Source organism: Capra hircus, chromosome 5 (assembly GCF_001704415.2).
Source record: "Capra hircus breed San Clemente chromosome 5, ASM170441v1, whole genome shotgun sequence".
Classification (NCBI taxonomy): domain Eukaryota; kingdom Metazoa; phylum Chordata; class Mammalia; order Artiodactyla; family Bovidae; genus Capra; species Capra hircus.
In genome coordinates, this window is record NC_030812.1 from 90376381 (window position 1) to 90387566 (window position 11186).

Consider the following 11186-nt stretch of genomic DNA (forward strand, 5'->3'; position numbering starts at 1 on the left):
ACCCCACTCCAGTACTCCTGCCTGGAGAATCCCAGGGATGGGGGAGCCTAGTGGGCTGCCGTCTATGGGGTCACACAGAGTCAGACACGACTGAAGTGACTTAGCAGCAGCAGCATTGACATGCAAAGAAATTAAATATTCAAACATTTAAAATATTCATTAAAAGCAGAATGACAAGAAAATGAAATTTTGAGATAAACTCTGAGAACCATTCTATGAATACAGAGGAAAAGGAGCTAGTGATAGAAATGAATGAGAGGTATCCTTGCAATTGCAAAAGGCAGAGAAAAGATATCTAACATCATATTATTGAAATGAAATAGAGGTAACATTGAAGACTGCCAAAAAAAAAAAAAACCTAACTGAACTGAATAAAGCTCTGAATATGCATATCAAACCTAAATACTTGTGTGGCACACATACAACCAGGAAAAACTGAGGATATATGTAAAATACTTAAACTTTTTAAAGGACAAAGGGAAGAGAGGGGGAGGAAAGGAAGAGGAGGAGGGAAGAAGTTTAATCTGCACATTGTTGTTGTTCAGTCCCTAAGTCATGTCTGACTCTTCCCAACCCCTGCACTGGAGCCTGCAGCGTCCCTTTGTGCTTCACTGTCTGCTGGAGTTTGCTCAAATTCATGTTCAGTGAGTTAGTGATGCTATCTAACCATCCAGGCATAGACTTCACCTTTAAACACTAGCTGTCCTAAAACAAGGGAACAGAAGCTACATAATGTTGAGGGTAACTATGTTTTATGTCATTCAGTTTGGCGTTTATATGTGAAAATAGTAAAAACATGTATTTGCAGTATGTAAGTGCTCAGAAATCTTTATACACTTCTAATGGAAAAGGTGTACTAGTTGACAAAATTTTAATCAAAATAAAAACTCAGGATTAGAGACCTAAGAGTAGATAGTAAAGATCAGTTAATGTTGACTTAGTCTAAATAATTATAAACAAAATTTTAAATGTAATAAGAGATTAAATTTGGAGATTTAAATAAATCTCAGAAATTATTTGGTATTAATAAGTTAGGTGAGAAACCATAGACTTATTTCAAAACTGAAAGGCATGTTAAACCTTCTGCCTTAAAAGAAGAAAGGAGATTAAAATATGCTATTTTCGTTTCACCAGTGATTAAGAAATAATAATTCATATACAATTATTTGTACACATATATAATTGTAATGTGCCACACAGAATTATTAGTTGAAGAGCAGTGTGTATAATTTTCAAACCACCAGAACAATAAAAATTTGATAGCATTTTCATTATAATAAGAAGGAAAATAGGAAAAGTATGTATTAAGAATGAAAGCTAGAATTAGGCAAGTAAGTTCAGTGGCATTTCTAATGACAGAACTATAGATATGTGGAATAAAAAACTATTATTAAAATAAATGCATTATCATTAAAAAGCAAAACATATTACATTTAAAATATGTAATTTTCAGTTGTGTGGCTTTTGCAACAGAAACAAAAAGTATGAGAAAGGTTAAAAGTTTTTCCAAGTATGTTGCTCAAACACAGAAACATACAAACAAACGCAAAATGAAGCAGGATAGGAAAATAGAACATAAAGCAAAAATGCATCAAGATAATCTTGTTGCAGTTTCTAAAGATCTTAAAATAAATGTGGACATTTATGCATATATAAAATGTGTTGTCTGGGATTTTGTAACCAACTCAATTTATTAATATTTTTCTGTGCTTAGTCTCTAATTCGTGTCCGACTCTTTGCAATCCCATGGACTGTAGTCCACCAGGCTCCTCCGTCCTTGGGATTCTCCAGGCAAGAATACTGGAGTGGGTTGCCATGCCCTCCTGCAGGTAATCTTTCCATCTGAGGGATAGAACACAAATCTCCTGCACTGCAGGCAGATTCTTTACTGTCTGAGACACCAGGGAAACCTATTAAATCTTGTATTTATATTTTATATGATTTTCCCTTTTATCTTTCCAAGAATGAATCTTCTAATAAATAGTTAATTAATAAATCATAGCAGAAAAAACTTTTTAGATTTAATTTCTTATTTTATTTTATTTTATTATTTATTATTATTATTATTTTTACTTTGCAACATTGTGTTGGTACGCATTCATGATTTTTTAAATGGTGAACTATGAATAAAAAGAACATACTTTAAAAATGCAAAAAATACTTTGCACACACTAACGGCCAAATTTTTTAAATGAAGAAACACTTAAAAGCTTTCTCTTTCAGATCAAGAATAGGATAATTATTCCTTCTATCAAATTGTTTTAGGAATTCTATTTAATGCAATAAGATCAATGAGGATATAACTGCTAGAAAAGAGAATAGTATTATTATGCATAGATTATGTGTTTATGTATGAAGACTATATTAACTCCTTAGGATATATGAGACATAATATTTCAACATGAGAAGGCTTAAAATTATAAAAATATAAATAAACTTTGGAAGAATTTGTAAATTAATTCAAAACCCTTAATTAGGAAATTGACAAGCTGATCCCATGGTACTTTTGGTACAAGTAAAGCAAAGGATAGAAAAATCATTGGTGAGATTTGAAAAATAATACACCTTTTAAAGATTCAATGATTAAAACTATGTAGAAATTAAATGGTTTTAGACTTAGGCAACAAGGAAGCAGAAAGGAAAATGGATGAACAAAGCCTGGCATATATCAATTTTAGTTTATGTTAGACATGAAGGAAATGTTGGGTCTCTTATTAGATGGGGCAGGCACATCTGGTTAATTATTTGAATAAAAAAGAATCTTAGCACCATTAAGTATGGATTACAATTGTAAAATAAATTCTATAGGGAGTAAAGATCTATAATGTGGAATCATGAGACTCTTGTATCAGTGGTTTCAAGACTACTGTGAAGCACACATTTATTCTCCGTGACTCAGGTTTGTCATTTGTTACAAGAAGTTGTCAGAAAAAATCTCCAGATATATTTGAGAAATGCTATTATGTTAAGGTAGGGATGCTTTTTTTAAAATAAGATTTTAAAATAAAATTCTTTTTTTTTTTTTCTTCGAAGATTTTTTTTTTTTAACTTTACAATACTGTATTGGTTTTGCCATACATCAACATGAATCCACCACGGCTGTGCATAAGTTCCCACTCCTGAACCGCCCTCCCACCATCCTCCCCACACCATCCCTCTGGGTTATCCCAGTGCACCAACCCCAAGCAGAGGTATATAGAGGCTTTTGTGATAGCATAGTACTGGAGTAGGGAATGGCAACCCATTACAGTATTCTTGCCTGGAGAATCCCATGGACAGAGGATCCTGGCAGGCTACATACAGTCCATGGGGTCACAAAGATTCAGACATGACTGAACAGGCACAAGAGCATAGTTTACTTTTTAAATTTTCAGTAAAGGGCTAGAGTTTGCAATACTTCTAAAACTAATCTACTCAGGACACTTTTCAGGAGCAGTTTTTTTCTGGTCAAGACTCTTGGTCACAGTGGCAAAAGTCAATACAGAAGGGAATGTGATGTGAATTGAGGACAGTCACAACTAAGCCTCTCTTTCTCTCCCTTGGTTCTCTCAGTATATTGGCCTCCGTGTTTTCTAAGCAAATGAACTTTTCCTCCAGGATGGGGAATATGGATAGAGGTTTCCTGGAGACATGTACTTTCTGCATAACAAATGGCATCAGGTTAAACATTTGAAGCAGGGATTTGATTGACCAGGCTTGGGTCTTGGTCACAGGGGTCAGAGGTAGACAGAGGATGAAGTACTAGGGTTAGTGCAGATGGAAACACAAACCGAACTTTATGTCCTGTTCACAGGAGGGTGAAAACCCAGACATGGCCACACCTCTTCCAGTCACACTCGTTAATATTTTCTGGAAGATAGTCCTTTAGCATATATTCTGGGAAATGCTGAATAGGGAGAAAAATGTAATTTAATAATTACATTTGCAAACATTGAAGAATGCTAACTTAGAATGTGTTAGGTATTAGTCTAAGTGCTCTACTTTTAACCTCTTTAATCCTCATACAAATATGAGCCTCATGAGAGTCCTTTGAGTAGGCATTATTATTGTCTTCATTTTAGAGGAAATGGAAGCACAGAGAATGTAAACATCTTGCAGAGTTCCTATATAAATAGAAAGTGGGAAAAGGGGAATACACTTTTTTTCATGAAAAAAGGTTATTATATTTAAATCACTCCTATTCAAAGTTGTGCATTTGTAAGAAGGAATCAGAATGATACCTAAGCAAAAATATCACAACAAAACAGGAAGCCAGTATGATCAGGAAAATAAATTGGATGAGGAACATATGCATGTCTTTCAAGAAATACAGCAAAAAAAAAAAGATCATGTTTTCTGAAAGGAATGATGAATACAGATTGTAGTAAATATATGGATAATCCTAAACTAACAATTGGTTGCATACATAGTAGTGATTTCTAATACAGAGATCAAAATATATCTAATAAAACACTAGTGTTAGTCACTGAGTCATGTACGACACTTTGTGACCCCATCTAATGTAGTCCACCAGGCTCCTCCGACCATGGAATTCTCCAGGCAAGAATACTGGGGTAGATTGCCATTGCCTTCTCCAGGGGATCTTCCCTACCCAGGGATCAAACCTGAGTCCTCTGCATTGTAGGCAGATTCTTTACCATCTGAGCCACCAGGGAAGATCAAAATAGATATAATTAAACACTGGACCACAAGAAAGTATAAATTTGGATTGGGTTATATAAATTTTAAATGTTCCTTATAATATCCAGGAAGAAGTACAGATATAGATAACTAGGTTTTTAAAGAAAGCATGTATAACTTTTGAAAATTGACCATATATTCAGCTACCTTTAACTTAACTCAAAGTCAGTATTACATAGACTAATCTTTCTGGCTCTGAAGTAGTTAAATATTGGTTAAAAGAAAGATAATTTACAAAATAACTCATATTTTTAACTTTAAAAACATTTCTGAATAATTCAAGGAAAAGAATCACAATAAAGTTGGAAGACATTTAGAAATATGAAATAAAATTGTCAAGAAAAGAAGTATTTTGTGTAAGAGAATTTCAGAGATACACATCATGCTTATTCTGCAGCTCTAAATAATTCTTGAAAATATTCCATCCAACAAAAAAAAAATGATAATAACTTGAAATGGAAAAGTGTCATAAAAGGACTATTGCTAATGGCTAGCTGTGTGCTACATTGCTTCAGTTGTGTCTGACTCTGTGTGACCCCATAGACTGTAGTTCATGGGAATTCTCCAGGGAAGAATACTGGAATGGGTTGCCATTTCCTTCCCCAGGGGATCTTCCTGACACAGGGACTGAACCTGCCTATCTTAAGTCTCCTGCATTACTAATGGCTTATAATTGATTTATGATAGTTATAATTGATTTATGCATAAATAATTATAGTGGTTCATTTCTGCTATGATTATGTATCACTTTATCAGATCATACATTTAAAGAAAAAGGTAATAATTGTTAGAAATACAATACTGTACTTTTCTAGATAGAAAATGATTATTGCATCAGTTTTTCTAAGCTCCAAGAGAATTATATTGCTTTTTTGCTTCCTTGAAGAGGACTTCCTATGACCAAAGAATCTCAGCTCTTACAGAAAAAAAACAAAAAACAAAAAAACAAAAAACTAAAAAAAAAACCATGAAACCAGGGACTGAAGTTTCATCTTGGGAACATATGAGCTTGTTCATTCCACCTGTGAACTCACCTACTTACTATGATCCTTTTCTATAGGAAGCGGATGAAGCTATATCATTGTTTTTCCAGCTCAGTCAAGATGATGTTCTTTCCTTACGCTCATTCCACAGACTTGCTTTCTACATAGTACAAATGGCAGGTACACATGTATGAAGTTAAGTCACATGCCATGGAAAGAGCCCATGAGATTGAATAAGAAAACCTTGATTCAAATCCAAGCTCTTGATATTATTAATGACGTGTGTGTGGCATGTGTGTGCTCAATTGTGTCTGACTGTTTGTTAGCCTGTGGACTAGAGCCTGCCAGGCTCCTCTATCTGTGAAATACTGGAGTGGGTTATCATTTCTTTCTCCAGATTAGTGACATGCTGCTGCTGCTGCTGCTAAGTCTCTTCAGTCGTGTCTGACTCTGTGCGACCCCATAGACGGCAGCCCACCAGGCTCTGCCGTCCCTGGGATTTTCCAGGCAAGAACACTGGAGTGGGTTGCCATTTCCTTCTCCTATTCATGAAAATGAAAAGTGAAAGTGAAGTCACTGAGTCGTGTCCAACTCTCAGCGACCCTATGGACTGCAGCCTACCAGGCTCCTCCATCCATGGGATTTTCCAGAGTACTGGAGTGGGGTGCCATTGCCTTCTCCAGATTAATGACATAGATGATGTTATTTATAATGTAGGCAACATGCTCTTGAACCTCTCTGTTATTTGATATGCAATATTGCAATTTGACAATGCATTTTAATAGTATCACATGTATATTATGATTTTTAAATGGGATATATCATTTCTATCATCAGACTCAAGTATCAGAAATATAATTGCCAGATAAGAATGTGGGGGAATAACTTGTTACTATACCCTGTTCATATCAGCCTTCAGTGAGCTACCAATACATAGATAGACAGAACAGGACAGGAGCCCAGCATGGAGTGACAGAACAGAAACAAAACAGCTGCTTCCTGCAGCAGGAACTCTTGTTAATTTGGAGCCCATATGTTAAGAATATCCACCCTTTGTTAAAAGTTTCTTTATGCAGTCATTACCAGCACACAGTCTATAGACCACAGACACTGATTCAAGACACTGAAGAAAACATGCACGAGGAAGGAATCTACCGGCAGACGTGACTGAAACTGGCTCAAGACTTTGACAGACATGAAATTGAGCAGGTAAGAGGAGAAACAAAAGAAATTATATCGGTGCCATTTATGGGGTCATTCGGAGAGAGGGAGAAAGGGAAGAGGAGAGGGAGAGAAGAGATCATCACTGCGCAGTTTTTCAGGAAAGATCTATATCTTCTGGAGAATATTTACAAACCTACTCAGAATTGAAACTCATCTACCATTTAATTTCACAATATAATTAAAGAGCTACTTGGCTTTAACAGTACATTTGAATTCAAATATTCTCCTATGCATTTAGTTAACTATAGAAAGTTAATTCGTTTCAGTCTCTTACCTGAAACATATATCTTCCTGAAACGAAACATGATCTCATTTCTGTCCAAGAGTGAAATACACTCATACAAGCTACAACAATCCTATTTCAAGGGAGCATTATGCTTCCACTGGAAGCTTTTATTCCTGTTTGACAGGTTCAACATGTTTAGGAATATATTTTTCATCAAACCTTGGAGGGTTATGTGGAAAAAAAAAGGAGTTTACATAATGAATACAGGATTTAAGCCAAACACTTAACAATGAATTAGCTTCTCTGTGCTGAACAGAATTTGTGCCAGAAGACTTTGAATGGCAATACGCAAACAAAGTACTTATTCGAAAAAAAAAAATGTATAAGGTGAACCTATTTCCCCTCAAAGTATTTCCCCTCATGTGATCCTGTATTTGAATGCGGGAGTGAATGGGGATGGAGGCACTGGTGGTTTCAATTCCCAGAAGCAGAGTTGAGCCCTTGAAAATGTTACTCTAAGCATTCTATGAGTTTAACTGTCAAGGTTTTTTGTTTTTTAATTAAGATTTAATACGTTCCTTTTTTAAATTCAACCTCAGGATCCAAAGTAAATTTCCAACATAAAAATAATTTTATTATCTAATCATGTTTGAAAGAAACAGAAATAGAAAAGAATATTTACAAGGTTAGCCAGAAAGCAGATGTGGATAGTTCTTTTCTTTTCTTTTTTTTTTTTTTTTTAGTTTATTGCTATTGAAAATGGACAATGTGTGGAGATTTGTAGTCAACACATAACATATCTAGTTGGGTCCAGGAACTAGGTCCAGTCAGGAGTATGTTTGCTTTATTGAGGGAAGTTTTAGGAACTAAAATATATTATAAGATCCTTATCCTTTTCTCTTTTATCCTTTTAATTTTATATTAGTGTTTTTCTAAGATTGATATCTTGAATGGAATGATAGAAACAGAAAATTAAAAATTACATTCACATTAGAACACCTGATGAAAAGATATTTGTAAGAATGAAAGTCGCAAAATTGTACATCCCTCTCACATTCTTTTCCTTATAGAGTAACACAGGTTGTGCGAGGTTAAAGACAGAGTAGAAGCTTAAGTAGAAATAGAAGGTGGTGATACAGGGAAATGTTTTCACTTTTATATTTTAGTAATAGCCTAGATTGCAGTTCTAAACTTTGGGACTCTGGAGAGGTAGAGAGACTTAAAAACCATTTTACATGTAGTGATTTTTACTCAGTAGATTTATGCTCAACATTTACTTTCTCTTTAAAGTAACTCCTAAAATATACTGCTAATTTTTAAGAAAATAAATCCTAGAAAAATTGGAAATTTTTATACCTACAAATCTCTTTTGTTATGGTAGACATGAATTTTGGAGGAAAAGCCAAGAGATCTGGACTGATTTGAAAAGTCCAGCTGTTTGGACAGTCTAATCTTGGCAAAACTGAAAGAGTAAGGTTAACACAGTTTGATATTGGTTATTTATTAACAGGAAAAGGGTACCAAGATGTACCTTGTGCTTTGTTTCCTCTGTGAATATGTCCTTCAACACCATCTATTTCCTTTACATAATGCTAACCCCTTTTAAGTAGAACTTTTAAGTAAAAATAAAATCAGATGGAAAACCATGCCATTTTTACTGTTTATTTTTTCATGACTTTGTTGTGTGCTCACTACTTAAACAAGTAAAGCCTTCTCTTCAACATAATAGTCTATTCATTTTGCAGGCAAAGTATTTAAGACAAAGTGATCAGCCTTCAAAATGGAAATTACACATCTTTTAGAAAAAAAAAAAAGAAAAGATTTATGGGGTCAGTTTATTTCCTTTTCTGTATATTCTGTGTATATGATGTTAGTATTACTGTAAATTGTTTTGTCTATTCATTATAAGAGACAACATTAAATGAAATTGTGCAGGCCAGAATACAGGAGTGGGTAGCCTTTCCCTTCTCCAGGGGATCTTCCCAATCCAGGGATGTGAGCCCAGGTCTCCCACCAGGCAGGCAGATTCTTTACCAAATGAGCTGTCAGGGAAGCTCTCTGAAAGGTGTTAGAAACATGTGATTTAAGTGTCTTAGTGAATAGCCTCCTAAAATTTTCCTGCTTGATGAATTAAAAAATCAATATCTAAGTGCATATAACTGATTAATTTTGTTATGTATTTTCCTCACTCTAAAGATAATTTTTTTTTGTTCAAAATAATTTAATTTTCAGAACACATATTCCAAGGTAAGTTCTGTAAATGTCCTTGCTATTCAGCCTGCAATCTCGCCTCAGACCTGAGAAAGAATCTTCAACGGTGACCTTGCCAGTAGGATAAAGTTTAACAGTCATCTTGAAAATTGACTACAAAGAGTTATGATCCAGAACCTTGAGACTGGTTGTGAGTGTTTCATGTATGTTCAGCATTTTCCTTACCCTTCATTATCTTAATATTATTTTTATAAACTGTTTTAAAAGTTTAAGTTGCTCAGTCATGTCTGACTCTTTGTGACCCCATGGGCTGTATAGTCCATGGAATTCTCCAGGCCAGAATCCTGGAGTGGGTAGCCTTTCCTTTCTCCAGGGGATCTTCTCAACCCAGGGATCGAACCCAGGTCTCCCTCATTGCAGGCGGGTTCTTTACCAGCTGAGCCACAAGGGAAGCCCAAGAGTACTGGAGTGGGTAGCTTATCCCTTCTCCAGAGGATCTTCCAGACCCAGGAATCGAATTAGGGTCTCCTGCATTGCAGGCGGATTCTTTAGGGCCTTACTTATTAAGTGAAGAATTCTTAGAAGGTTATCTAGTGGGTGCTTAGCAGTACTTGGTTCTGGGTCCACTATGATGAATGAGACAGGCAAGGTCCCTGCTATCATGCAGGGGACAGTACAACTTTCTACCCCTGCCTTATTTTCTAATTGAGTGACCTGAACCTACTTTTCACCTCTTTGAAAAACAATTAAAGGCAGTTGCAGATAAGATAAAGTTATTTGCCTATTCCTATTTCAAATATCAAGAAACTGACAAATAAAGGGAAATATTTTGATCAAGTTATTTTGAAATTAAGTGCTAGCTGTATTGCTACTATATTAAAAGTAAATTGCTTATTCTTTCATTCACTGTAGCTTGGGAGAAGGAAAAAAGTGAGTTAATAGAATATGAAGTCTCGATAGAGACAGAACTTTCAGACCTTTAAAAATAGTATTTGTTTAAAGTCTAGTATAGTATAAAGGAGGGAGAAATTGATAAAGATGTGTCCAAATCTCATACAAACTGAGTTTCTTGACTCTTATTTTGGTGAAGTGAATACAATTATTTTGTTTTAAATGATAATTCAATTACTAAAGCATAAACACAGACGAAAAGTTCATTTAGAGTATTCAGTTGAATAAAATGATACTTCAACAATATCTGCTTTGCTGAGGTGCCTGTTGTTGATTAATAACACTGATGATGCTATAGATTGGCTCATTAGACACCATCCCAACCTTCTTCTTCCTGTGTGTTTCTGGCTGAAGATTCTGAAAAGCTTAAAGTGGCACTTCCCCTATGCCTTTGCAGTAAAGAGCCAGGAAGAGAATTAGACTCTACTGATAAAATGTTATTTGCACAGACTTTAGAAGGTGGAAGCAAAGGATAGTTGTGTTGCTTTAGATTTTTTTTTTTCCTACCAGCAGACAAGATCTTGGTTTCTAAAGCAGTACTCCAGTGTATGTTATCCACTTTCTTTCATGTTGAGAGGCAGCTGTTGCAAAAGCAGTGATGACAGCTAGTTCCCAGCTTTCTGATTATGGAATTGCTTTTAAAGTGGAATGTCTGTGCTCAGTCATATCTGTGATAGCGTCAGTCCCTGGCTGTGTTAGTTCTACAGTGTTGTGTTCAGGTCCAGAGCCCACAACTTTGGCTCTTTCTTCTATTAATTTTGAAAGTACTTTATTCTCTGTATTAAATCTTTCTTGCTTGCTTTAAATATTTAGATTTGTTTCTGAAGAACACAACAGTGTGTCAGACTGTGAGTTGCCAATACTTTGTGTTAACCTCTTTCTAATAATAGAGTTTCAACTGGTCACATATC

General features: G+C 35.1%; 1 protein-coding gene across 1 annotated transcript in view; it reads right to left on the reverse strand.

Moving 5' to 3' along the window:
• PIK3C2G (phosphatidylinositol-4-phosphate 3-kinase catalytic subunit type 2 gamma) overlaps positions 1 to 7264 on the reverse strand; it is a 470847-nt gene extending 463583 nt beyond the window's left edge. The window contains exon 1 of the mRNA XM_018048420.1: positions 7162 to 7264. The gene's annotated coding sequence lies outside the window, so the exon portion shown is untranslated. The remainder of the gene's footprint in view (positions 1 to 7161) is intronic.